At 44.3% G+C, this 27,777-nt stretch overlaps 1 protein-coding gene and 1 pseudogene across 1 annotated transcript in view; one reads left to right on the top strand and one right to left on the bottom strand.

Moving 5' to 3' along the window:
* LOC144483836 (uncharacterized) overlaps nucleotides 1-27,777 on the bottom strand; it is a 284,619-nt gene that overhangs the window by 94,858 nt on the left and 161,984 nt on the right. The window lies entirely within an intron of this gene.
* LOC144483801 (uncharacterized) overlaps nucleotides 1-27,777 on the top strand; it is a 49,051-nt pseudogene that overhangs the window by 13,920 nt on the left and 7,354 nt on the right.

The raw sequence follows: 27,777 nt of genomic DNA, 5'->3' as shown, positions 1-27,777 counted from the left end.
AATCAATTTCACAGGGTTTTAGAAGAGGAGGATTTACAGTCAGGAAACTGAAACCAAACATCACACCAGGAGCTGACAGAGGTGTATCATTTATCGTAACTTGAATATCATTGAATATTAAACATGGAAGGAAAAAGCACTGTTCACAGTGAGGAGAAACCATACACGTGTTGTGTGTGTGGACAAGGCTTCAGTCGATCATCTGGCCTGTCGAGACACAAGCACAGTCACACTGGGGAGAAGCTGTGGAAATGTGGGGATTGTGGGAAAGCGTTTAGTTATCCATCTGACCTGGAAACTCATCGACGCAGTCACACTGGGGAGAGACCGTTCACCTGCCCTCAGTGTGGGAAGGGATTCACTCAGTCATCCAGTCTGCTAAAACACTAGCGAGATCACAATGGGGAGAGACCATTCACATGTTCTGAGTGTGGGAAGGGATTCACTCAGTTATCCAATCTGTTAGGACACCAACGTGGTCACACTGGGGAAAGGCCATTCACCTGCTCTGTGTGTTGGAAGGGATTCACTCAGTCAGCCCACCTGATGACACATCAGCGAATTCACACTGGAGAGAGATCATTTACCTGCTCCGATTGTGGGAATGGATTCATTCAGTTATCTGATCTGCTGAAACACCAGCGAATCCACACTGGGGAGAAACCATTTACCTGCTCTGTGTGTGGGAAGGGATTCACTCAGCCATCTCACCTACTGAAACATCAGCGAGTTCACACTGATGAGAGACCTTTTAAATGCCTGAACTGTGAGAAGTGCTTTAAAAGTTCTGTGGAACTAACATCCCATCAACGGGTTCACTCTGACGAGAGACCATTTAAATGCCTGGATTGTGGGAAGTGCTTTAAAAGTTCTGGGGAACTGGTGACCCATCAACGTATTCACACTGACGAGAGACCGTTCAGATGCTCTCGTTGGGGGACTGGATTCAGGAAATCATCTCAGCTCACTGTATACCAGAGTATTCACACTGGGGAGAGGCCGCTCGGCTGCTCGGAGTGTGGGAAGGGATTCAGTGATTCATCCAGTCTGCTGAAACACCGGCGCATTCACACCGGGGAGAAACCGTTCTCCTGCTCTGTGTGTGGGAGGGGATTCACTCAGTCATCCCATCTGCTGAGACACCAGCGAGTTCACAAGTAATGACAATGATTGGGTTTTGCTGTTAATCACCTGCAGGTCTGAATATCATTCACTGGAGTCTGGTCCTGCTGATATTAATAAACACCAGGCCGGTTATAGGTGTAAATATTCTGGATAAGAGTCAAATAAATCAGCTTTGTGTTAAACACAGTGTCTTGCGTCTTTTAAATACTGCTAACAGAAGTTAATTCCTTTTGAAGGGTTCTCTCCCTCTCCCCATCTCCTCCATCCTCACCCCCACTGTGAGGAGCTCCATCGCAGTTTATTTTTTACAGGGCTGTAGCTGAGAGACAGGCTCCGCAGCAGCTGTCCCCCTGAGGGAGCGTATTGGAAATGCCAAGAGCACCCTCGTTTTCCTCAGTGCCCGTCCCCTTCCCTCCCTCCCCGTCCCCTTCCCTCCCTCCCCGGCAGCACTGAGCCTTTCCCAGTGCACGTTTCACACTGACTGCCCGTTAATCAGCCAGCCAGCATGAGATCACTTTCCGGGGCCGATTTCCAGGGCTGATTACACCCGTTTCCAGGCACTCCCGTGTGAGTGTGCCCAACGGATGAAAAATTCGGGCCTTGGTGTCAGATTTAACAACAGGATGAGTTTCTGACCACATATCCATCCCATCACTAATACCAAATATTTCAATCTACAAAATGTCCACAGTCTCCACACCACTCCATCTGTTACCTTTAGTCTTGATGATTCCAATATATTTCTGAGCAGCCTCTCACATTCACCCCACTCCCCACATAGAAATGTGAGATATTCCAAAACTCTGCCGCCTGTCTGCTTTCTCACACCAAATCCTATTCATCCAAATCCTATTCATCCAAATCCTATTCATCCATAAAGCCTACATCGGCTTTAAGTCAAGTCATGTTTCAATTTTAAAATTCACATCCTTATTTTCAAATTCCTCCATGACCTTATCCCTCTCTAACTCAGTAATCTCCAATTTCACAATTCTCTGAAATCATAGAATCCTTTCAGTGCAGAAGGGGGCCATTTGGCCCATCAAGTCTGCACTGATAACAATCCCACACAGGCCTTATCCTTGTAACCTCATATATTCCCCCTGACACACAGGGCAATCCTATCCAGACCTGTCCCATAACCCCAAGTATTTACCCTGCTCATCCCCCTAACCTACAACTAGGAGACACAGCCTCAAAATAAGGGAAGCAGATTTAGGACTGAGTTGAGGAGGAACTTCTTCACAGAAAGGGTTGTGAATCTGTGGAATTCCCTGCCCAGTGAAGCAGTTGAGGCTACCTCATTGAATGTTTTTAAGGCAAGGATAGATAGATTTTTGAACAGTAAAGTGCAGGTTTCCTCCGGGTGCTCCAGTTTCCTCCCACAGTCGAAAAGACGTGCTGGTTGGGTACATTGGCCATGCTAAATTCTCCCTCAGTTTACCTGAACAGGCGCCAGGGGAATTTTCAGAGTAACTTCATTGCAATGTTAATGTAAGTCTATGTGTGACACTAATAAACAAACTATATAAACAAAGTTAACTTTTAAAAACTTCTACCAAATTGGTTTCTCGAATCCCCCTTTTTATACTTTCAAAATGTAGAAAGCCATCCTCAGCTAATTGTTGGGAATGAGCCAATTGGTCTATAACTTGTCAATAATGACATTGGTTTGGTTTTTAGCTAATTGCGCACATTGTCTTAATTTTAAGACAATTCTTTCTCTCAAACGATATCTCTTAGCTTGGGGTAGCCTGAGTGTCAACCAATAATTGGTTCACATCAGTCATTCAATGTTGAGACATCTTGAACAGGAGCCGATTCATTCCCTCCAGTCAAGGTTAACAAGTCCTTTCATCTTTCTTTATTCTGTCAGCATGAGAAGGGAACATCTGATAATTCCCACAGCATTTTAACCATTCTTAATGTGTTTGTAATTCTAAAAGTTATAAACTTGTGTTCAAATTTACATTTCCAGCCTTTATAACATATATATTAATGAATCATTTATTATTTAACTGTCTCACAATTAATGCTGTCTATTTAACTAATCTGGCTGCTTTCCAATTGTGGGAACTTCAGGCCACAAAAAAGGTAGTTAGAGTCATAGAGGTTTACAGCATGGAAACAGGCCCTTCGGCCCAACTTGTCCATGCCGCCCAGTTTTTACCACTAAACTAGTCCTAATTGCCCTGTAATATTACTCATGATCTGTGCTTCCAAGCATTTTGAATGCGCATCTACAACAAGCAAACACATGTGATTCATGAAAGGCCCCCCAAGGGCCACATGTAGTCTGGACCACGGCCTATTAGGCCACTCCCGAGGATGAAGTGGTAATGTACCCAGTGTGTTGGGGGGAATGAACTCAGAAGAATCATTCAACACTTAAACCTGATTCAATCAACAAACAGTTTATTGAGTTATGCCAGCGGGGAGAAGCCACAGGGACTGACCATGTGTAACTCCACCCAACAAAGAATATCATCAATTCTTATCCAGTTACTCAACCCATCCCAGCTGGACACAATCCAATCAGAATGGTGATAGATTACACACATTACAGAAAGGTCCAATGAAATTAGTATTTGGACATCATGGGGCTTTGTGATCATCTCGTGAACAGATAGGTGCCCCCATCATGATGTTTTCCAGACCCCCTTATCAACCATCCTTGGGGTTTTCTTTGTACGTAGACTGAGTTTGAAAAGGGGTGGATTAAAAGTTCTCAAATGGATGTCAGCACTCTTCCTTTGTTCCAACCTAACGACCACACGGTCTGGGAATCATTTCTATTTAATAATCTCTCCTTTTAAACTCTTTTCTTCAGTATCCAATTCCAGAATTTTCCTTTTCATTGTGTTAATTGTGTCTTTGGACCTGACAGGAAGTTTAACCCAAGATCAATCCAACACAGGATTGGTCAGAGTCGTTTCACATGTCCCAAATTTTAAATAACCATTACAAATTAAAACTCTCATTCTCATGAGTGAATTGTATCCGGATTAAAATTCCCGCATGTTTAGTGAAATATCCTGGAATCCTGTCTCTGTCCAGTAAATATGGCTCCAAGTTCATAACTTTTGAAAAAAAAGCTTTATTAATTACACTTCCTTTTTAAAAATCTGTTTGATTTAAATCACAGACAGAAAACCTCAAAGCTTAAAGCGTTCAACCCACAAATATCGTCTTACAACAACAATAACCAAAATTAATTACTTAAGCGTTCTTGTGATCCTGTTTTAAACTCCCAAAAATGCCTTTAATTAAAGACTCAAGATAAGGTTAATTCTCCAGAAAGATAAACCTGAACAAATGTAGCCCAAAACAATAATAAAACACATCTACAAACATCCACATAAAACAAACAAAACACAGATTCTCACAGCTCGTAAATTTCAAACAATGAATCCTCAGCATTCTCTCTCGCAGCGATAGCTTCTTAAAGCGACAGAGCACTACAAGCTCACAACTCCTTGATTAAAATAAGATACAAGATCCTTCATTATAACTTAACCCTTTTTCAGCCAACTTCCAAGGCCTGATTTTATCGGCAACATCTTTGTTGATTTAAAATCCCAAACACGTTACCAGCTGCAAACTCTTTGTTCTTTATCTGGGGTTGAGGTGACAACAATATAAAATTCTCAGTTATTCCAAATTCCTCCAGGGTATGCTTAAAATTTCCACATTTAACTGGCTCCAATAAATCCACAATTATAAACTAAAATAGACACGAGTTTCTGGGTGATTTAAAAACAAGTTAAAAACAAGATGCCATAGGAAAGATAGAACAGGAGGAAAGAAAGGAGGGGGAGTTGCACTTTTGATTCAGGAAAACATCACGGCAGTACTGAGAGGGGATATATCCGAGGGTTCGCCTACTGAGTCAAAAGGGGTGAACTGAGAAATAAGAAGGGGGAAATCACTTTGATAGGGTTGTACTATAGGCCCCCAAATAGTCGGTGGAAAATTGAGGAGCAAATATGTAAGGAGATTACAGATAGTTCCAAGAAAAATAGGGTGGTAATAGTCGGGGATTTTAACTTTCCCAACATTGACTGGGACAGCCATAGTATTAGAGGCTTGGATGGGGAGAAATTTGTTGAGTGTATTCAGGAGGAATTTCTCATTCAGTATGTGGATGGCCCGACTAGATAGGGGCAAAACTTCACCTCCTCTTGGGAAATAAGGAAGGGCAGGTGATAGAAGTGTGAGTGAGGGATCACTTTGGGACCAGTGACCATAATTCCATTAGTTTTAAGATACCTATGGAAAATGATTGGTCAGGTCCAAAAGTTAAAATTCTAAATTAGGGCAAGGCCAATGTTGATGGTATCAGGCAGGAACTTTCGACAGTTAACTGGGAGAGTCTGTGGGAAGGCAAAGGGACGTCTGGTAAGTGGGAGGCTTTCAAAAGTGTTTTAACCAGGGTTCAGGGTAAGCACATTGCTCTTAGAGTGATGGGCAAGGCTGGTAGAAGTCGGGAACCCTGGATGACTCGAGATATTGAGGTCCTGGTCAAGAAGAAGGAGGCACATGACATGCATAGGCAGCTGGGATCAAGTGGATCCCTTGAAGAGTATAGAGGGTGTAGGAGTAGAATTAAGAGAGAAATCAGGAGGACAAAAAGGGGACACGAGATTGTTTTGGCAGATAAGGCAAAGGATAATCCAAAGAGGTTCTATAAATACATAAAGTGCCAAAGAGTAACTAGGTAGAGAGTAGGGCCTCTTAAGGATCAACAAGGTCATCTATGTGCGGATCCACAAGAGATGATGAGATCATAAATGAATATTTTTCATCATTATTTATTGTTGAGAAAAGCATGGATGTTAGGGAACTTGGGGAAATAAAGTGATGTCTTGAGGAGTGTACTTATAACAGGGAAGGAGGTGCTGGAAGTCATAAAGCGCATCAAGGTAGATAAATCCCCGGGACCTGATGAAGTGTATCCCAGTACACTGTGGGAGGCTAGGGAGGAAATTGCAGGTCTCCTAGCAGAGATATTTGAATCATCGATAGTCACGGGTGAGGTGCCTAAAGATTGGAGGGTGGCAAATGTTGAGCCTTTGTTTAAAAAGGGCTGCAGGGAAAAGCCTGGGAACTACAGGCCGGTGTGATTCACATCTGTAAGTTGTCAGAAGGTATTTGAGAGACAGGATCTACAGGCATTTGGAGACACAAGGACTGATTAGGGACAGTCAGCATGGCTTTGTGAGTGGAAAATCATGTCTCACAAATTTGATTGAGTTTTTTGAAGGGGTAACCAAGAAGGTAGATGAGGGCAGTACAGGTGATGCTGTCTACATGGACTTTAGCAAGGCCTTTGACAAGGTACCACATGGTAGATTGTTGCTTAAGGTTAAATCTAATGGAATCCAGGGTGAGTTCGCCAAATGGATACAAAACTGGCTTGATGACAGAAGACAGAGGGTGGTTGTAGAAGGTTGTTTTTCAAACTGGAGCCTGTGACCAGCGGTGTGCCTCAAGGATCGGTGCTGGGTCCACTGTTATTTGTCATTTATATTAATGATTTGGATGAGAATGTAGGAGGCATGGTTAGTAAGTTTTCAGATGACACCAAGGTTGGTGGTATCGTGGACAGTGAAGAAGGTTATCTAGGATTAGAACATAAGAACATAAGAAATAGGAGCAGGAGTCGGCCATCTAGCCCCTCGAGCCTGCCCCGCCATTCAATAAGATCATGGCTGATCTGACGTGGATCAGTACCACTTACCCGCCTGATCCCCATAACCCTTAATTCCCTTACCGATCAGGAATCCATCCATCCGCGCTTTAAACATATTCAGCGAGGTAGCCTCCACCACCTCAGTGGGCAGAGAATTCCAGAGATTTACCACCCTCTGGGAGAAGAAGTTCCTCCTCAACTCTGTCTTGTAGCAAGATCTGTGTAGCATGATCTTGTTGGGACGTCTTGTTGAAGTTGTACAAGACATAGGTAAGGCCACACTTGGAATACTGTGTACAGTTCTGGTCACCCTATTATAGAAAGCATATTATTAAACTGGAAAGAGTGCAGAAAAGATTTACTAGGATGCTACCGGGACTTGATGGTTTGAGTTATAAAGAGAGGCTGGATAGACTGGGACTTTTTTCCCTGGAATGTAGGAGGCTGAGGGGTGAACTTATAGAGGTCTATAAAATAATGAGGGGCCAGTGGACTGACAAATGGCAGATGGAGTTTAATTCAGATAAATGCGAGGTGATACATTTTGGGCGATCGAACCAGGGCAGGACTTACTCAGTTAATGGTAGGGTGTTGGGGAGAGTTACAGAACAGAGATCTAGGGGTACAGGTTCATAGCTCCTTGAAAATGGAGTTGCAGGTGGACAGAGTGGTGAAGAAGGCATTCTGCATGTTGGTCAGAACATTGAATACAGGAGTTGGGACGTCTTGTTGAAGTTGTACAAGACATTGGTAAGGCCACACTTGGAATACTGTGTACAGTTCTGGTCACCCTATTATAGAAAGCATATTATTAAACCAGAAAGAGTGCAGAAAAGATTTACTGGGATGCTACCGGGACTTGGTGGTTTGAGTTATAAAGAGAGGCTGGATAGACTGGGACTTTTTTCCCTGGAATGTAGGAGGCTGAGGGGTGATCTTATAGAGGTCTATAAAATAATGAGGGGCATAGATCAGCTAGATAGTCAACATCTTTTCCCAAAGGTAGGGGAGTCTAAAACTAGAGGGCATAGGTTTAAGGTGAGAGGGGAGAGACACAGAAGGATCCAGAGGGGCATTTGTTTCACACAGAGGGTGGTGAGTGTCTGGAACAAGCTGCCAGAGGTAGTAGGAGAGCTGGGTACAATTTTGTCTTTTAAAAAGCGTTTAGACAGTTACATGGGTAAGATGGGTGTCGAGGGATATGGGCCAAACGTGGGCAATTGGGACTAGCACAGGGGTTAAAAAAGGGGCGGCATGGACAAGTTGGGGCAGAAGGGCCCGTTTCCAAGCTGGAAACCTCTATGACTAAATGAACTGTCTGCTGAAAGGGTTAACTTTTCTACAGAATCTAAAGGGGTGGGGAGTGAACAGAAAACACTTGGCACACAATTACATCACTTTACATAATTTTTAAAAACTTCTCCAACAACAAAATAAAGTTGATTTTAAACTTAATCTATTCTTTTGTTCTCTTCCTCAACCTAATTATTTTTATTTGATCAGTTTTTGTTAGGGATGGGTAACTTCTGTTCTTTATAAACTGGTTCACTGGTTTTGTTTATTCTACATGGGCTCGGAGAATCAGAACCCAGACTTTATCATCCTTATCCTTTTTCTCCCTTTGCCACCACTCCCTCTGTTTTGTGGGAGGGTCGTGGGGATTCCAATCAGACCGAATCAAATTATCAGATAAGTAAAATACTGCGGATGCTGGAATCTGAAACAAAAACAGAAAATGCTGGAAAATCTCAGCGGGTCTGACAGCATCTGTGAAGAATGGAGCCAATGTTTTGATACTGGATGACCCTTCATAACAGCTCTTATGAAGTGTCATCCAGACTCAAAACGTTGGCTCTATTCTCTAATCATTTTATCGATACATTTCTTGCTCTTAGTTTTAGGTTTAAAGTGAGAGGAGAGAGATACAAAAGGGTCCAGAGGGGCAGTTTTTCACTCAGGTCGTGGTGAGTGTCTGGAATGAGTTGCCAGAGGCAGTAGTAGAGGCGGGTACAATACTGTCTTTTCAAAAGCATTTAGACAGTTACATGGTAAGACGGGTACAGAGGGATATGGGCCAAATACTGGCAATTGGGACTTGCTCAGTGGTAAAAACTGAGCGGCATAGACAAGTTGGGCCGAAGGGCCTGTTTCCATGTTGTAAACCTCTATAACTTCCTAACACCATGTCATTCTGTGATCAGTGTGAAATCTGAAACTAGGTATTCGCAACAAGACTCAAAGAGCATCAGCCCACTGGAGGCAAAGTCATGAGACCGGCCAGTCCAGCAGAAAGAAACCCTCCGACCCTCCCCATTGACCAACTGTGAGAATGAACAAAATGCAGTCCTGGATGTAATTGTGGAGTGGACTCGATGGGCCGAATGGCCTTACTTCCGCTCCTATGTCCTATGTCTTATGGTCTAATTGAGAGCAGAAACAACAACAGCAGAATCCAACCCCTGGAATCACTCGTGAACTTGTTGGTGTCTCAGCAGCTGGGATGAAACTCTGAATCCCTTCCCACACTGAGAGCAGGTGAACGGCCTCTCCCCAGTGTGAACTCGCTGGTGTATCCGCAGGTGGGTTGACTGAGTGAATCCCTTCCCACACTGAGAGCAGGTGAACGGCCTCTCCCCAGTGTGAACTCGCTGGTGTGTCCGCAGGTTGGTTGACTGAGTGAATCCCTTCCCACACTGAGAGCAGGTGAACGGCCTCTCCCCAGTGTGAACTCGCTGGTGTCTCCGCAGGTGAGATGACCGAGTGAATCCCTTCCCACACTGAGAGCAGGTGAATGGTTTTTCCCCAGTGTGAACTCGCTTGTGTCTCAGCAGGTTGGATGAATCACAGAATCCCTTCCCACACTGAGAGCAGCTGAATGGCCTCTCCCCAGTGTGAACGCGTTCGTGTGCCCACCGGTCAGATGACCGAGTGAATCCCTTCCCACACTGAGAACACGTGAACAGTCTCTCCTCAGTGTGGACTCGCTGGTGTAACTGCAGGCTGGATAACCGAGTGAATCCCTCCCCACACTGAGAGCACATGAATGGTCTCTCGCCAGTGTGGTTGCGCCGATGAACTTCCAGCTCAGACGGGTATCTGTATCTCTTCCCACAGTCCCCACATTTCCATGGTTTCTCCATGATGCAGGTGTCCTTGCCTCTCTCTTGGGTGGACAATCAGTTGAAGCCTCGTCCACACACAGAACACGGGTACAGTCTCTCCCTGCTGTGAATGATGTGATATTTATTCAGGCTGTGGAACTGGTTGAAGCTCTTTAGTCAGTGCGCTGGAACACTCTCACTCGAGTGTGGCAGTGTGTTGCTGCTTTTCCAGTCACACTGATGTTTGAAATCTTTTCAAATCAACAGACCGGACAATCATTTCTCCTTGATTCAAAATCCGATGATATTCAGCTCCCAAGGAATATGACTCTGTCAGATCTAGACCTGACGTTTGAGATTTCAGTCTGTGATTCCTCTTTCAATATCCTGTAAAACGAGTTTACAAAAGTCATCAGTGTCAGTGCAGGATAGAAATTCAGAACAGACAATTCTAGTTTCTATGGAACATTCTTTCCTCTCCCATTCCTCAAAAGCTGTGAATCTCCATCCCACACACTCTCCCTCCATTCTCACTCTGCTGTATCTAATATTCATCCTCCCAATTCTCCTGAAGGTGCTGATTGAGGCTGATTGACAGATCCATGCTCACTGCTTCCTGTCCTGGACACAGAGACCATAACAAATAGGAGCTGCAGTCGGCCATTTGGCCCATCGAGCCTTTTAAACTATTCAATTAGATAATTTGTTCATCTCCCTCAGCATCATTCTCCCCACACTAAACCCATATCCCTTGATATCTTCAATATCTAGAAACCAATCAATCTCTCTCTTGAAAATAGTTGATGACTGAGCTTTCACTGTCCTCAGGGGTTGAGAATTCCAAAGCTTTCCCACATCCTTGAGTGAAGAAATCCCCCCACATCTTAGCTTTTGCTCCATCTTCTTGTCTGTTCCCCATAACCCTTGACACCCTTGTCAGTCAAAGATCTGTCTACCTGGAATATATTCAATGATCCTCAGCCTCCACTGATCCCTGTGGAAGAGAAATCCAAAAGACTAACAACCCTCTGAGGGAAGAGATGTTTGGAAATATATAACGTAGCTACAGTTCCATATTACAAGATATTCAGATCCCAAGGAATATGACTCTGTCTAGATGTGACAGTTGAAATTTTTGCCTGTGATTCCTCGTTCAAAATCCTGTGAAATGAGTTTGCAAAAGTCATCACAGTCAGTATCGGATAGAAATTCAGAGCAGACAATTCTAGTTTCCATGGAACATTCTTTCCTATTTCATTCCCAAAAAGTTGTAAATCTCCACCCATATCTATGGATTCTATTTACAAATGAAAGTGGATGGGCACTTGAAGGAAATAAACTTTCAGGAGAATGGGATATAGAGTGGGAATGGGAGTGGAATGTTATACAGAGTCAGCATGGAATCGAGTTACCAAATGGATTCCTTCTGTGCTGTAATGACTTTATGACTGGAAATGTATAACATCGCTGCAGCATTATATTACAATGCAAGAAATAATAATAAATATATATTACAGAAACATAAATAATTTATCTAATCTGGGTACCATATAATAACACGAGACATATCTCTGTCCTGTATTAATTTACCGTCCCCTTAAATGTCAGCCATCTCCTGCCCTTTAACTGTGAACATTTGGAAAGAGACCATCCTTTTAGACAGAAAGAAGATTAACGTTTCAGGGTGGGCAGAATGAATTACAGGGAATAAAAATGTATCTGATTTTATTGGTCAATATAAGCTCAGAAGTGGAAGGGAAATGATTTCCAGTGGAAGAGAAACAATTCCTGAACATTGTAAGACTAAGCTGGCAAATCAGCAGTGAACAGAGTTGTGAAGTGGTAAAAACCTCATCAAGACATAGCTTGCGGAAATAATAGTTAAAATACACCCATTATTAGAGGCAGAGGAAGGTAGACAATGGCAGAGAGCTGATCAGGGAGGGCAGAGGTGAAACAGAGAAATGGATGGCCGTTTAAAAATTCATAAAAAGCGTGGTTAGCAAGTTTGCAGACGATACTAAATTAGGAGGTATCGCTGATAGTGAAGAAGGTTATCAAAAATTACAGGGAGATCTTGATCAGTTGATCGGTTAGGGAAGTGGGCCGATGATTGGCAAATGGATTTCAGTACAGATAATACAGAGTACAGAGGCACAACCTCAGGCTAAAGGGACAATCCTTTAAAACAGAGATAAGGAGGAATTTCTTCAGCCAGAGAGTGGTGAATTTGTGGAACTCTTTGCCGCAGAAGGCTGTGGAGGCCGGGTCATTGACTGTCTTTAAGACAGAGATAGATAGGTTCTTGATTAATAAGGGGATCAGGGGTGATGGGAAAAAGGCAGGAGAATGGGGTGAGAAAAATATCAGCCATGATTGAATGGCGGAGCAGACTCGATGGGCCGAGTGGCCTAATTCTGCTCCTATGTCTTATGGTCTTAAGTGTGAGTGTTGCATTTTGGAAAGTCAAACCAGGGTAGGACTTGTACAGTGAATGGTAAGGCCCTGGGGAGTGTTGAGGAACAGAGGAACCCAGGAGTACAAGTATATCGTTCGTTGAAAGTGATGTCACAGGTAGACAGAATGGTGAAGAAGACATTTAGCACACTGGCCTTCATCAGTCAGAGCACTGAGTATAGGAGTTGGGACATTATGTTATAGTTGTATGAGTCGTTGGTGAGGCTGCACTTGGAGTATTGTGTACAGTTTTTGTAACCCTGTTATAGGAAAGACATTGATAAACTGGAAAGAGTGCAAAGAAGATTTATGAGGATGTTGCCGGGACTAATGGGTCTGAGTGATCATGAGAGGTTGGACAGGCTAGGGTTTATTCCTTCGAACGTAGGAGAATGTGGGGTAACTATATTGAGATATATTAAATCATGGGGGGCATAGATAGGATGAACCCACATTGTCTTTTTGCCAGGGTGGGGGAATTGAAAACTAGAGGGCATAGATTTAAGATGAGAGGGGAAAGATTAAAAGGGACCCGAGGGGCAACTTCTTCATGCAGAGGGTGATGTGTACATGGAATGAGCTGCCAGAGAAAGTGGTTGAGGCAGGTTCAAACAGCAGGTTTAAACATTTAAAAAGCATAAGTACATGAATTGGAAAGGATTAGAGGGATATGAGCCAAACATGGGCAATTGGGACTAGCTGGGAGGGCACCATGGTTGGCATGGATCAGTTGGGGTTCAGGGCCTGTTTCCGTGCTGTATTGCTCTGTGACTCTCTGTGCTGGCTGCATCAGCATCTATTGCCCACAACTCATTGCCCTTGAACTGAGTGGCTTGCATTGCTGGGGGATGTGGTAGATTTCCTTCTTTAAAGGACATTATTAAATTGGTTGGATTTTTACAACAATTGTATTCAATGGACTTCTAATTCTAGATTTTTACTGAATTCAAATTTCAACATCTGCCATTGTGAGATTCGAACCCAGGGTTCACAGTGCATTGCCCTGGATCCCTGTATTACTAATCCAATAACACTATCACTGCACCATTGCCTGCCCATCCATGGTAAAGGAGTCACAGTAGCCCAAGATCCATGGAATCAGAGCATGCTCTAAATTTAACTTAATGCTCAGTAACACTCACCCCAAAACCATTTCACTGTTTTCAACATTTTAAATCTGCTGAAGTCTACATCTGCAAAGATCTCAGCGAGATTGGTGTCCGGGAAAAATGTTGCAATCTTCAAATCTTCCCCCTGTAAATGAGGAAAGTGATAGATATAATTCAAGGTTAGAAATTCAAGACAGACAAACATTTCTTTTGTTCAGAGTTTGCTGTGAGTAAATCTTTCCCTTCTAACCCCCTGTAAAAGGAGTTTCCAAAATCCATCAGCATCTGTCCAGACAGAAATTCAAAACATTCACTCCTCCTTTAACCTGGCACAGAATTACTTCAGCTGGGACAAAATTGCAGTGGAGGCAGTTCAGAGAAGATCCAGTTGGTTGATTCCTGAAATGAGGGGTTTTATCTTTCAGGTTGAGCAGCTTGGGCCTGTACTCTTTGGAGTTTAGAAGACTGAGAAGTAATCTTCATGAAACATCTGGGAATTTAAGGGCGGCACGGTGGCTAGCACTGCTGCCTCACAGCGCCAGGGTCCCAGGTTGAATTCCGGTCTTTGGTCTGTATGGAGTTTGCACATTCTCCCCATGTCTGCGTGGGTTTCCTCCGGGTGCTCTGGTTTCCTCCCACAGTCCAAAGAGGTGCGGGTTCGGTGGATTGGTCATGCTAAATTGACCCTAGTGTCAGGGGGATTAGCAGGGTAAATGCATGGGGTTGTGGGGATGGGGCCTGGGTGGGATTGTGGTCTGTACAGACTCGATGGGCCAAATGGCCTCCTTCTGCACTGTAGGGATTCTATGATTCATATGATATAAGGCGCTTGACAAGGTAGATGCTGAGAGGATGTTTCCTCTGGTGTGGAAATCAAGTAAAAAAACGGATCTCAAATTTAAGATGAAGATAGATCTTTTCTCTCAGCGGGTTGTTGATCTTTGGAACTCTGTCTTCACCAGTGAGGATTGGAGGCAGGTCATTGAATATATTCAAAGCTGAGGTTTTGATCCACAAGAAAGTCACGGGTATGGACGGGGTGGGGGGAGCAAAGTAGACATGATCTTATTGAATGATGCAGCAGGCTCGATGGGCCGAATGACTGGCTCCTGTTCCTAATTCTTATTCCGATGTTCTTGGATAGCTGCGCATGCGCCCTGCTCCCTATTGTCCCTCTGAAGACAGAGGTTCTGAACCAGCCCCTGAAACCACGCCCATTGTGACCCGCCACAGACAGCAGCGCATGCGCTCTCCTTCCCCGCTGAAACAAGATGGCAGCCGATACCCGGGGCCTGTTCCCGGGATAAAAGTCTGGGAGCTGTAAACCCGGGACCTGCAGGGTCTTATTCGGGCCGTGCGGCCTACAGCGGATGTTTGGAAGCCATAGCTCCCTCCCTCCCCCGACTCCCGGCTCCATTTCTCCCGCAGCCCGACCGACTCACCCGCTAAAAAATGTGCCGACTCCGAGCTGAACTCCGCGCACGCTCCAGATATAACACTGCGCCTGCGCAATAGGCTCCTGTGGAATGAATAGGACACTTTCACACCCGCAGGGGCACCTGGGAATTAACGGCGTCATTGTCAAAGACGATAATAGAAAATTATCTTGTGCAATTAAGATCAATTAATTTTTAAAAATGCATTCCTCGGAATTTGTGCGCTGACATTCTCTACTTCTAAAATTGATTTAAACCAGTGCTCTCCTGTGGGAATACCCCGAGTTTTAAAAAGTTTTCCCACTGGTTTCCCTCTCTGCTCCCCTGAAGGGACTTACACTGGTTGGGTAAATCCGAATCTGACGAAGGGGCAGCGCTCCGAAAGCTTATGGTATTTGCTACCAAATAAACCTGTTGGACTTTAACCTGGTGTTATAGAATCATAGAAACCCTACAGTGCAGAAGGAGGCCATTCGGCCCATCGAGTCTACACCGACCACAATCCCACCCAGGCCCTACCCCCACATATTTACCCACTAATCCCTCTAACCTACGCATCTCAGGACTCTAAGGGGCAATTTTTAACCTGGCCAATCAACCTAACCCACACATCTTTAGACTGTGGGAGGAAACTGGAGCACCCGGAGGGAACCCACGCAGACACGAGGAGAATGTGCAAACTCCACACAGACAGTGACCCAAGCCGGGAATCGAACCCGGGACCCTAGAGCTGTGAAGCAGCAGTGCTAACCACTGTGCTACCGTGCCGCCCCACTGTGCTACCGTGTTGTGAGACTTCTTACTGGGTAAATCCCACAGAGACTGTTTCTTTCACTTTCTTTCTCCTGATGCTGAATGTTCTGTTTTATACAATGATACATCGCAGATGGAAACCATTTGGCTCATCCTGCCCAGTCGGGCTGTCTTTAAGATCTATCCAAATAATCCCACAGCCCTGCTGGAAGAGTGAGAACAATATCTATATACTGCAGCAATGCAGCAGGTGAATGGAAAATGTTTTCCAGTTGCATACCTCTCAGACACACGCCCCTAGAAAGATAAATTGGCCTGTGTGCTAAGAACAAAGAAAATTACAGCACAGCAACAGGCCCTTCGGCCCTCCAAGCCTGCACTGACCATGCTGCCGGATTTAACTAAAACCCTCTACCCTTCCGGGGACCATACCCCTCTATTCCCATCTCATTCATGTACTTGTCAAGACACCCCTTAAAAGTCACGACCGTATCCGCTTCCACTACCTCCCCCGACAATGAGTTCCAGGCACCCACCACTCTCTGTGTAAAAAATCTGCCTCGTGCATCTCTTTTAAACTTTACCCCTCGCACCTTAAACCTATTCCTCCTAGTAATTGACTCTTCCACTCTGGGAAACTTTTTCTGACTATCCACTCTGTCCATGCCTCTCATAATCTTGTAGACTTCTATCAGGTCTCATTTGACAAAGTCCCACATGGCAGGTTGGTTAAGAAGGTGAAGGCTCATGGGATACAAGGAGAAGTGGCTAGATGGGTGGAGAACTGGCTTGGCCATAGGACAGTAAGAAGTCTCACAACACCAGGTTAAAGTCCAACAGGTTTATTTGGTAGCAAATACCATAAGCTTTCGGAGCGCTGCCCCTTCGTCAGATGGAGTGAAAATCTGTTCTCCAACAGTGCACAGAGACACAACATCAAGTTACAGAATACTAATTAGAATGCAAATCTCTACAGCCAGCCAGGTCTTAAAGGTACAGATAATATGGGTGGAGGGAACATTAAACACAGGTTAAAGAGATGTGTATTGTCTCCAGACAGAACAGCTAGTAAGATCAGGAGGCAAGCTGTGGGGGTTACTGATAATGTAACATAAATCCAACATCCCGGTTTAGGCCGTCCTCATGTGCGGAACTTGGCTATCAGTTTCTGCTCAGCGACTCTGCGCTGTCGTGTGTCGTGAAGGCCGCCTTGGAGAACGCTTACCTGAAGATCCAAGGCTGAATGCCCGTGACTGCTGAAGTGCTCCCCCACAGGAAGAGAACAGTCTTGCCTGGTGATTGTCGGGCGGTGTTCATTCATCCATTGTCGTGGTGTCTGCACGGTTTCCCCAATGTACCATGCCTCGGGACATCCTTTCCTGCAGCGTATCAGGTAGACAACGTTGGCCGAGTTGCAAGAGTATGTACCGTGTACCTGGTAGATGGTGTTCTCACGTGAGATGATGGCATCTGTGTCGATGATCCGGCACGTCTTGCAGAGGTTGCTGTGGCAGGGTTGTGTGGTGTCATGGTCACTGTTCTCCTGAAGGCTGGGTAGTTTGCTGCGGACATCTCCCGGCATCTCCACATCATGATTGGCCATAGGAGACAGAGGGTAGTGGTGGAAGGGTCTTTTGCCAGCTGGAGGTCTGTGACCAGTGGTGTTCTGCAGGGCTCTGTATTGGGGCCTCTGCTATTTGTGATATATATAAATGATTTGGAAGAAGGTGTAACTGGTGTCATCAGCAAGTTTGCGGATGACATGAAGATGGCTGGACTTGCGGATAGCGAAGAGCATTGTTGGGCAATACAGCAGGATATAGATAGGCTAGAAAATTGGGCGGAGAGGTGGCAGATGGAGTTTAATCCGGATAAATGCGAAGTGATGCATTTTGGAAGAAATAATGTAGGGAGGAGTTATACAATAAATGGCAGAGTCATCAGGAGTATAGAAACACAGAGGGACCGAGGTGTGCAAGTCCACAAATCCTTGAAGGTGGCAACACAGGTGGAGAAGGTGGTGAAGAAGGCATATGGTATGCTTGCCTTTATAGGATGGGGTATAGAGTATAAAAGCTGGAGTCTGATGATGCAGCTGTATAGAACGCTGGTTAGGCCACATTTGGAGTACTGCATCCAGTTCTGGTCGCCGCACTACCAGAAGGACGTGGAGGCGTGAGAGAGAGTGCAGAGAAGGTTTACCAGGATGTTGCCTGGTATGGAGGGTCTTAGCTATGAGGAGAGATTGGGTAAACTGGGGTTGTTCTCCCTGGAAAGACGGAGAATGAGGGGAGATCTAATAGAGGTATACAATATTATGAAGGGGATAGATAGGGTGAACAGTGGGAAGCTTTTTCCCAGGTCGGAGGTGACGATCACGAGAGGTCACGGGCTCAAGGTGAGAGGGGCGAAGTATAACTCAGATATCAGAGGGAAGTTTTTTACACAGAGGGTGGTGGGGGCCTGGAATGCGCTGCCAAGTAGGTTGGTGGAGGCAGGCACGCTGACATCGTTTAAGACTTACCTGGATCGTCACATGAGCAGCCTGGGAATGGAGGGATACAAACGATTGGTCTAGTTGGACCAAGGAGCAGCACAGGCTTGGAGGGCCGAAGGGCCTGTTTCCTGTGCTGTACTGTTCTTTGTTCTTTGTTTGTCTCCCCTCAACCTCCGTCGCTCCAGTGAGAACAAACTAAGTTTTTCCAACCTCTCCTCATAGCTAATGCCCTCCATACCAGGCAACATCCTGGTCAATCTTTTCTGTACCCTCTGCAAAGCCTCCACATCCTTTTGGAAGTGTGGTGACCAGAATTGAACACGATATTCCAAGTGCAGCCCAACTAAGGTTCTATAAAGCTGCAACATGACTTGCCAATTTTTAAAATCAATACCCCGGCTGATGAAGGCAAGCATGCTGTATGCCTTCTTGACGACCTTTTCCACCTGCCTTGCCACTTTCAGTGACCCCTGTGTACCTGTACACCCAGATCCCTTTGCCTGTCAATACTCCGATGGGTTCTGCCATTTACTGTATATTTCCTATCTGTATTAGACCTTCCAAAATATATTACCTCATATTTGTCCGGATTAAACTCCATCTGCCATCTCTCCGCCCAAGTCTCCAACTGATCTATATCGTGCTGTATCCTCTGATGGTCCTCATTGCTATCCGCAAATCCACCTACCTTTGTGTCGTCCGCAAACTAAGCAGATATTAAGGTTCCACATAAAATTAAAACAGAAGGTGCTGGAAAAATGCAGCAGTCACCAGGGCCGAGTTTATGGTCAAAATGATGGTGCTGAGCTGCTGTTAGAAAATAACCAGCAATTCAACAAGCCACTCAAAATATTGAATCAAACAAAATTGATCAAAGATTGAGCCAAAGTATTCTGTTTTCCAACATGGTGCTATGATTTTTTGTGATGGTTTTAATGTTCTCACAATTAACTGGTGTAGTCTGGGTTTATTTTATACTCACTCCAACCCATCACTGTCCATGAAGCACATTACCCCAACTCTGATTCTCCTTCCCATCAGAGACAACTCAGTCACTGACTGGAAATTAGGGCTTTCAATGAGAGCTCTGACAACTGAGAATGCACCGTCGGCAGAATCAACCCGAGCTCACAAACCCCAGACAGTGAACATTATCCCCCCCAGACCCGAATATAAAACAGTGAACATTATCTCCCAGACCCGAATATAAAGCAGTGAACATTATTCCCCCCCAGACCCGAATATAAAGCAGTGAACATTATCCCCCAGACCTGAACATAAAACAGTGAACATTATCCCCCAGACCTGAATATAAAACAATGAACATTATCCCCCCCAGACCCGAATATAAAACAATGAACATTATCCCCCCCAGACCTGAACATAAAACAGTGAACATTATCCCCCAGACCCGAATACAAAACAGTGAACATTATCTCCCAGACCCGAATATAAAACAGTGAACATTATCCCCCCCAGACCCGAATATAAAACAATGAACATTATCCCCCCCAGACCTGAACATAAAACAGTGAACATTACCCCCCCAGACCCGAATATAAAACAGTGAACATTATCCCCCCCAGTCCCGAATATAAAACAGTGAACATTATCCCCCAGACCCGAATATAAATCAGTGAACATTATCCCCCCCAGACCCGAATATAAAACAATGAACATTATCCCCCCCAGGCCTGAACATAAAACAGTGAACATTATCCCCCAGACCCGAATATAAAGCAGTGAACATTATCCCCCCCAGACCTGAACATAAAACAGTGAACATTAACCCCCCCAGACCCGAATATAAAACAGTGAACATTATCCCCCCCAGACCCGAATATAAAACAGTGAACATTATCCCCCAGACCCGAATATAAAACAGTGAACATTATCCCCCCCAGACCCGAATATAAAACAATGAACATTATCCCCCCCCAGACCTGAACATAAAACAATGAACATTATCCCCCAGACCCGAATATAAAACAGTGAACATTATCCCCCACAGACCCGAATATAAAACAGTGAACATTATCCCCCGCAGACCCGAATATAAAACAATGAACATTATCCCCCCCAGACCCGAATATAAAACAGTGAACATTCTCCCCCCCAGACCCGAATATAAAACAGTGAACATTCTCCCCCCCAGACCCGAATATAAAACAGTGAACATTATCCCCCCCAGACCCGAATATAAAGCAGTGAACATTATCCCCCCCAGACCCGAATATAAAACAGTGAACATTATCCCCCCCCAGACCCAAATATAAAACTGAACATTATCTCCCCCCCAGACCTATATAAAACAGTGAACATTATCTCCCCCCCAGACCTATATAAAACAGTGAACATTATCCCCCCCAGACCCGAATATAAAACAGGGAACATTATCTCCCCCCCAGACCTATATAAAACAGTGAACATTATCCCCCCCCGACCCGAATATAAAACAGTGAACATTATCCCCCCCAGACCCAAATATAAAACAGTGAACATTATCTCCCCCCCAGACCTATATAAAACAGTGAACATTATCTCCCCCCCAGACCTATATAAAACAGTGAACATTATGTCCCCCCCAGACCTATATAAAACAGTGAACATTATCCCCCCCAGACCCGAATATAAAACAGTGAACATTATCCCCCCCAGTCCCGAATATAAAACAGTGAACATTATCCCCCAGACCCGAATATAAAACAGTGAACATTATCCCCCCCAGACCCGAATATAAAACAATGAACATTATCCCCCCCAGACCTGAACATAAAACAGTGAACATTATCCCCCAGACCCGAATATAAAGCAGTGAACATTATCTCCCCGCCAGACCTATATAAAACAGTGAACATTATCCCCCCCAGACCCGAATATAAAACAGTGAACATTATCCCCCCCAGACCCAAATATAAAACAGTGAACATTATCTCCCCCCCAGACCTATATAAAACAGTGAACATTATCTCCCCCGCAGACCTATATAAAACAGTGAACATTATCCCCCCAGACCTGTATAAAACAGTGAACATTATCTCCCCCCCAGACCTATATAAAACAGTGAACATTATCCCCCCCCAGACCCGAATATAAAACAGTGAACATTATCCCCCCCAGACCCAAATATAAAACAGTGAACATTATCTCCCCCCCAGACCTATATAAAAGAGTGAACATTATCTCCCCCACTAAACCAATATAAAACAGTGAACATTATTCCCCCCAGACCCGAATATAAAACAGTGAACATTATCCCCCCCAGACCGAAATATAAAACAGTGAACATTATCCCCCAGACCCGAATATAAAACAGTGAACATTATCCCCCCCAGACCCGAATATAAAACAGTGAACATTATCTCCCCCCCTAAACCTATATAAAACAGTGAACATTATCCCCCCCAGACCTGAATATAAAACAGTGAACGATATCCCCCAGACCCTAATATAAAACAGTGAACATTATCCCCCAGACCCGAATATAAAACAGTGAACATTATCCCCCCCAGACCCGAATATAAAACAGTGAACATTATCTCCCCCCCAGACCCGAATATAAAACAGTGAACATTATCCCCCCCAGACCCGAATATAAAACAGTGAACATTATCTCCCCCCCAGACCCGAATATAAAACAGTGAACATTATCCCCCCCAGACCCGAATATAAAACAGTGAACATTATCTCCCCCCCAGACCCGAATATAAAACAGTGAACATTATCCCCCCCAGACCCGAATATAAAACAGTGAACATTATCCCCCAGACCCAAATATAAAACAGCGAACATTATCCCCCCCAGACCCGAATATAAAACAGTGAACATTATCCCCCCCAGACCCGAATATAAAACCGTGAACATTATCCCCCAGACCGGAATATAAAACAGCGAACATTATCCCCCCCAGACCCGAATATAAAACAGTGAACATTATCACCCCCCAGACCCGAATATAAAACAGTGAACATTATCCCCCCCAGACCCGAATATAAAACAGTGAACATTTTCCCCCAGACCCGAATATAAAACAGTGAACATTATCCCCCCCCAGACCCGAATATAAAACAGTGAACATTATCCCTCCCAGACCCGAATATAAAACAGTGAACATTATCCCCCAGACCCGAATATAAAACAGTGAACATTATCCCCCCCAGACCCGAATATAAAACAGTGAACATTATCCCCCAGACCCGAATATAAAACAGTGTACATTATCCCCCCCCCAGACCGGAATATAAAACAGTGATTATCCCCCCCAGACCCGAATATAAAACAATGAACATTATCCCCCCCAGACCTGAACATAAAACAGTGAACATTATCCCCCAGACCCGAATATAAAACAGTGAACATTATCCCCCCCAGACCCGAATATAAAGTGGTGAACATTATCCCCCAGACCCGAATATAAAACAGTGAACATTATCCCCCCCCAGACCTGAATATAAAACAATGAACATTATCCCCCCCAGACCTGAACATAAAACAGTGAACATTATTCCCCCCCAGACCCGAATATAAAACAGTGAACATTATCCCCCAGACCCGAATATAAAACAGTGAACATTATCCCCCCCAGACCCGAATATAAAACAATGAACATTATCCCCCCCAGACCTGAACATAAAACAGTGAACATTATCCCCCAGACCCGAATATAAAACAGTGAACATTATCCCCCAGACCCGAATATAAAACAGTGAACATTATCCCCCCAAACCCGAATATAAAACAATGAACATTAGCCCCCCCAGACCCGAATATAAAACAGTGAACATTCTCCCCCCCAGACCCGAATATAAAACAATGAACATTAGCCCCCCCAGACCCGAATATAAAACAGTGAACATTCTCCCCCCCAGACCCGAATATAAAACAGTGAACATTATCCCCCCAGACCCGAATATAAAACAGTGAACATTATCCCCCCCAGACCCGAATATAAAACAGTGAACATTATCCCCCCCAGACCCGAATATAAAACAGTGAACATTATCCCCCCCAGACCCGAATATAAAACAGTGAACATTATCTCCCCCCCAGACCTATATAAAACAGTGAACATTATCCCCCCAGACCCGAATATAAAACAGTGAACATTATACCCCCCAGACCCGAATATAAAACAGTGAACATTATCTCCCCCCCAGACCCGAATATAAAACAGTGAACATTATCCCCCCCAGACCCGAATATAAAACAGTGAACATTATCCCCCAGACCCGAATATAAAACAGCGAACATTATCCCCCCCAGACCCGAATATAAAACAGTGAACATTACCCCCCCCAGACCCGAATATAAAACCGTGAACATTATCCCCCAGACCGGAATATAAAACAGCGAACATTATCCCCCCCAGACCCGAATATAAAACAGTGAACATTATCACCCCCCAGACCCGAATATAAAACAGTGAACATTATCCCCCCCAGACCCGAATATAAAACAGTGAACATTATCCCCCAGACCCGAATATAAAACAGTGAACATTATCCCCCCCCAGACCCGAATATAAAACAGTGAACATTATCCCCCAGACCCGAATATAAAACAGTGAACATTATCCCCCCCAGACCCGAATATAAAACAGTGAACATTATCCCCCAGACCCGAATATAAAACAGTGAACATTATCCCCCCCCCAGACCCGAATATAAAACAGTGATTATCCCCCCCAGACCCGAATATAAAACAATGAACATTATCCCCCCCAGACCTGAACATAAAACAGTGAACATTATCCCCCAGACCCGAATATAAAACAGTGAACATTATCCCCCCCCAGACCCGAATATAAAACAGTGAACATTATCCCCCAGACCCGAATATAAAACAGTGAACATTATCCCCCAGACCCGAATATAAAACAGTGAACATTCTCCCCCCCAGACCCGAATATAAAACAGTGAACATTATCCCCCCCAGACCCGAATATAAAGCAGTGAACATTATCCCCCCCAGACCCGAATATAAAACAGTGAACATTATCCCCCCCCAGACCCAAATATAAAACAGTGAACATTATCTCCCCCCCAGACCTATATAAAACAGTGAACATTATCTCCCCCCCAGACCGATATAAAACAGTGAACATTATCCCCCCCAGACCCGAATATAAAACAGTGAACATTATCTCCCCCCCAGACCTATATAAAACAGTGAACATTATCCCCCCCAGACCCGAATATAAAACAGTGAACATTATCCCCCCCAGACCCAAATATAAAACAGTGAACATTATCTCCCCCCCAGACCTATATAAAACAGTGAACATTATCTCCCCCCCAGACCTATATAAAACAGTGAACATTATCTCCCCCCCAGACCTATATAAAACAGTGAACATTATCCCCCCCAGACCCGAATATAAAACAGTGAACATTATCCCCCCCAGTCCCGAATATAAAACAGTGAACATTATCCCCCAGACCCGAATATAAAACAGTGAACATTATCCCCCCCAGACCCGAATATAAAACAATGAACATTATCCCCCCCAGACCTGAACATAAAACAGTGAACATTATCCCCCAGACCCGAATATAAAGCAGTGAACATTATCTCCCCGCCAGACCTATATAAAACAGTGAACATTATCCCCCCCAGACCCGAATATAAAACAGTGAACATTATCCCCCCCAGACCCAAATATAAAACAGTGAACATTATCTCCCCCCCAGACCTATATAAAAGAGTGAACATTATCTCCCCCACTAAACCTATATAAAACAGTGAACATTATTCCCCCCAGACCCGAATATAAAACAGTGAACATTATCCCCCCCAGACCCAAATATAAAACAGTGAACATTATCCCCCAGACCCGAATATAAAACAGTGAACATTATCTCCCCCCCTAAACCTATATAAAACAGTGAACATTATCCCCCCCAGACCTGAATATAAAACAGTGAACATTATCCCCCAGACCCGAATATAAAACAGTGAACATTATCCCCCAGACCCGAATATAAAACAGTGAACATTATCCCCCCCAGACCCGAATATAAAACAGTGAACATTATCTCCCCCCCAGACCCGAATATAAAACAGTGAACATTATCCCCCCCAGACCCGAATATAAAACAGTGAACATTATCCCCCCCAGACCCGAATATAAAACAGTGAACATTATCCCCCCCCCAGACCCAAATATAAAACAGTGAACATTATCCCCCAGACCCGAATATAAGACAGTGAACATTATCCCCCCCAGACCCGAATATAAAACAGTGAACATTATCTCCCCCCCAGACCTATATAAAACAGTGAACATTATCCCCCCCAGACCCGAATATAAAACAGTGAACATTATCCCCCCCAGACCCGAATATAAAACAGTGAACATTATCCCCCCCAGACCCAAATATAAAACAGTGAACATTATCTCCCCCCCAGACCTATATAAAACAGTGAACATTATCTCCCCCCCAGACCTATATAAAACAGTGAACATTATCTCCCCCCCAGACCTATATAAAACAGTGAACATTATCCCCCCCAGACCCGAATATAAAACAGTGAACATTATCCCCCCCAGTCCCGAATATAAAACAGTGAACATTATCCCCCAGACCCGAATATAAAACAGTGAACATTATCCCCCCCAGACCCGAATATAAAACAATGAACATTATCCCCCCCAGACCTGAACATAAAACAGTGAACATTATCCCCCAGACCCGAATATAAAGTAGTGAACATTATCTCCCCGCCAGACCTATATAAAACAGTGAACATTATCCCCCCCAGACCCGAATATAAAACAGTGAACATTATCCCCCCCAGACCCAAATATAAAACAGTGAACATTATCTCCCCCCCAGACCTATATAAAACAGTGAACATTATCTCCCCCCCAGACCTATATAAAACAGTGAACATTATCTCCCCCGCAGACCTATATAAAACAGTGAACATTATCCCCCCAGACCTGTATAAAACAGTGAACATTATCTCCCCCCCAGACCTATATAAAACAGTGAACATTATCCCCCCCCAGACCCGAATATAAAACAGTGAACATTATCCCCCCCAGACCCAAATATAAAACAGTGAACATTATCTCCCCCCCCAGACCTATATAAAAGAGTGAACATTATCTCCCCCACTAAACCTATATAAAACAGTGAACATTATTCCCCCCAGACCCGAATATAAAACAGTGAACATTATCCCCCCCAGACCCAAATATAAAACAGTGAACATTATCCCCCAGACCCGAATATAAAACAGTGAACATTATCCCCCCCAGACCCGAATATAAAACAGTGAACATTATCTCCCCCCCTAAACCTATATAAAACAGTGAACATTATCCCCCCCAGACCTGAATATAAAACAGTGAACATTATCCCCCAGACCCGAATATAAAACAGTGAACATTATCCCCCAGACCCGAATATAAAACAGTGAACATTATCCCCCCAGACCCGAATATAAAACAGTGAACATTATCTCCCCCCCAGACCCGAATATAAAACAGTGAACATTATCCCCCCCAGACCCGAATATAAAACAGTGAACATTATCCCCCCCAGACCCGAATATAAAACAGTGAACATTATCCCCCCCCCAGACCCAAATATAAAACAGTGAACATTATCCCCCAGACCCGAATATAAGACAGTGAACATTATCCCCCCCAGACCCGAATATAAAACAGTGAACATTATCGCCCCCCCAGACCTATATAAAACAGTGAACATTATCCCCCCAGACCCGAATATAAAACAGTGAACATTATCCCCCCCAGACCCGAATATAAAACAGTGAACATTATCTCCCCCCCAGACCCGAATATAAAACAGTGAACATTATCCCCCCCAGACCCGAATATAAAACAGTGAACATTATCCCCCAGACCCGAATATAAAACAGCGAACATTATCCCCCCCAGACCCGAATATAAAACAGTGAACATTATCCCCCCCAGACCCGAATATAAAACCGTGAACATTATCCCCCAGACCGGAATATAAAACAGCGAACATTATCCCCCCCAGACCCGAATATAAAACAGTGAACATTATCCCCCCGCACACTTGAATACAAAATTGTCCTGATGGATTCAGACAGCGTTATCACAATATTCCAAATGTGTTTTTTCCAGGAATAGATGCAGCGGCTGCATCACTGGAGACCAGAGATACTCTCCTCAAACTCGGCTCATGTGAGGAATCCCTCCAATGAGGCTCAGGAATGCTGCAACCAGAGTCACGTGACCACCAAGTGTGTAACTGAACAAACTACCGCAACGTTGAAGTTGTGTTTCAGTGTGAAATGATTTGTTTAACCTGTTGCTTCAGATTTGAGAGGAAATGTCACTTTCTGGGGTAATTTGACCTTGACCCAGGCACTTTTCAGATCTGAAAGTGATGGCCTTTAGCACAATCACAAGGCTGCACAATACAGAGGGAACACTAATCAGTTTCATTCTGCGACTATGTTGTGGTTACACGAGTGATACTTTCCACTAATTAGCTGCCAGCACCAAAAAGGCATTCAGCCTCCCACACAACTGAGCAAGACTGGGTATGAATATCTTTATTTGGTAGCAAATACCATTAGCTTTCGGAGCGCTGCTCCTTCGTCAGAT

Source organism: Mustelus asterias, unplaced genomic scaffold, assembly GCF_964213995.1.
Source record: "Mustelus asterias unplaced genomic scaffold, sMusAst1.hap1.1 HAP1_SCAFFOLD_79, whole genome shotgun sequence".
In the NCBI taxonomy this organism is placed as follows: domain Eukaryota; kingdom Metazoa; phylum Chordata; class Chondrichthyes; order Carcharhiniformes; family Triakidae; genus Mustelus; species Mustelus asterias.
Note: the sequence above shows the minus strand (reverse complement) of the source record. Positions and strands in the feature narration are given on the sequence as shown.